Source organism: Tiliqua scincoides, chromosome 5 (assembly GCF_035046505.1).
Source record: "Tiliqua scincoides isolate rTilSci1 chromosome 5, rTilSci1.hap2, whole genome shotgun sequence".
In the NCBI taxonomy this organism is placed as follows: Eukaryota; Metazoa; Chordata; class Lepidosauria; order Squamata; family Scincidae; genus Tiliqua; species Tiliqua scincoides.
This window is the reverse complement of record NC_089825.1, coordinates 102,305,548-102,307,799: the sequence shown is the minus strand read 5'-3', so window position 1 is coordinate 102,307,799 and position 2,252 is coordinate 102,305,548. Positions and strand designations below refer to the sequence as shown.

Below are 2,252 nucleotides of genomic sequence, written 5' to 3'. Positions count from 1 at the left end.
CCAGCTGGGCAAGAACAGTATTAAGCTGTTTACATACAAAAAGAAGCGTGTTTCCAATAATAATATTGTAATCACCCAACAAGGTCAAGAAACAATTACTGACACCGTTCTGCTGAGATACTGACTGCTTGTCCTGTGGAGAGGGAGCTGAAAGGGTGGGTGAAGGAGGGCAGGCTGACGCCGTGCCAGTATGACTGGAGGGAGACTGGTTATTCCTCTCTGCCTCTGATTTGGAAACATGAAGAGCTTCATATCTGTTGGGAGAAGCAAGTTTCATGAGCTCACCTACTGTGTCTGACCATGCTGGGAGATCCTCCAGACGTAGCTGCTTGGCTGACTTGGTAGGAGAGTTGCCCTGTCCAGGGGAGTGTTTATGCCTTCTCCTCTTCCCCATCGAAGCAGATTTTAGAATCCACTGTAATTCAAAGACAAGGGTGCAGACTGGAAGCAACAGGTAGTGTTGCTTTGCTCTACCAGGACTCAGGAAGCATCCAGAGGAGGAAAAAGAGTAAATGGATCCAAATAGAGAGAAATATCAGGGCATGAAACAGGAGCACAGGAGCAGGGATCCTACCAGGTGGCCATCTTGAATCCAGTCCCGAGTCAGGCAGTCTTTCCTCTTAGTGCGCAGTAATCCTTCCCCTGATGCTTTAAGATCCTATTTCCATCTCAGGAAATGCTGCCAGATTCTTTTGGAGGAAAAGAAAACACATTTTTGCCCAGCACAAATGGCTCCGGCTTCATGAGGCAATTTTGTCCAATGAACATAAATCTTTCTGGTCCCTGGTCACCCACTCCAACTCACCTCCTTTTGGGAACTAACCTTCCCTTATTTCTCCGCCCGTCTGGGTAGCCCATTTTTCGGAAATCTTCTCTGCTACTGATCTCTGTGAATCTTTAACCCTTACTCCATCAATTCTCCCGGAATGGCCTCCTGTTACTCCACGTGAGGTAGCGGATTAACACCCTGAAACCCGGGAACTCTGGTTTCTCTTCAGATCGTATAAATCTTTTGCCTTTTACTAAAGATTTCTGTGGAGAGGAACAACCTGGTTTAAAAAAAGAACCTTGATGTAATTGTATTATTGATTATGTTACTGATTCCATGAAGATACTTTTGATATTTTCATGGATGGGGAAAAAGTCATACAAAAGCATCTTGATACAAACATGTACACAAGAAAGGATGTAGAATATTATAAAAACTAAGAATAAAACATCTTTCTGCAGCTCATACAGTTGTATACTGTTCCAGAAAGGCACCAGAAAGTTCTGGGTCCCTGGCCATAGTTGCACCACACACTGCTTACTTGGTGTGGGGCAAGTTTGGCTCAATGTTGGAAGGTCTAAGAGGAAGGAGGGAAAGGGAGGAAGGTCCACTCATTTGTTCACTCACCCACTGGATTGCCACTGCCATTTGACTCCCTCCTTTTTGAATGTATATATGTAAGTATGTATAAAGAGATTCTACTTTTTTTGAAAAATATGCAATACTCACTTCATGTTCCTTTTCCATAGTACAAAGAAACTATAGAGAATAAACAGTGTTGTCCAGAGTGTCACTTGGTTCAGATCTGCAGTGAAATTTCTCCTAAAACTGCAGAACTGCAGAACTCCTAAAACTGCAGTGAAATTTCCATCCCAAAACTAAACCACAAAGCCAACCAACCAATGCAAAATATTTCACATATTTTATTTTATGCTCCTTTAGTGTAAGTATTGTTTTTAAATAATGAGTGCTTCCAGGCAAGGAAAGAAAAAAGCCCATCCCATGCAACTTCTCATAAATTTGGGAAATCAGAAGGAAATATCCTTTCTGATTACAGGGCCTCCCATTTATCAGTAGGGGTTCCGTTCCAGGAACATTCAACATTATGTCTGCATACTGAACCACCCAAGTACCTGGGAGTGAAATCTTGGTTTGAAGGGAGATTCAAAACCATGGGTTGCATATACTATCTGTTCCCAACGGATCAATGATTAAGGTCATTTCGTCAACTTTCTAGCCTCTGCTTGCAAGATGACCGACACAATACACATCCCTTTGCGCATGCCCTCTGGGACCGTCAAACCCAAATTACAGGAGAAAAATGACAACAATTCTAAAGATCGTTGGTTAGTATCAGCCTCACGATAGGCACTACTTTTGGAAATTAAGTTTAGCCTGACTACTCCTTTTACTACTCTGAAGGGGGCAGAGATAGAGTTTGCCTGGCTGGGACGTTGCCACACCTCAGTTTGGGAACCTCTGC

At 43.1% G+C, this 2,252-nt stretch overlaps 1 non-coding gene across 1 annotated transcript; it reads left to right on the top strand.

Annotated features, from left to right (window-relative positions):
• Window positions 1–978: 978 nt before the first annotated feature.
• On the top strand, window positions 979–1,093 carry LOC136654871 (U5 spliceosomal RNA). The gene has a single exon (XR_010794619.1). It is a non-coding gene; the product is annotated as a U5 spliceosomal RNA (small nuclear RNA).
• The last annotated feature ends 1,159 nt before the right edge of the window (window positions 1,094–2,252 follow it).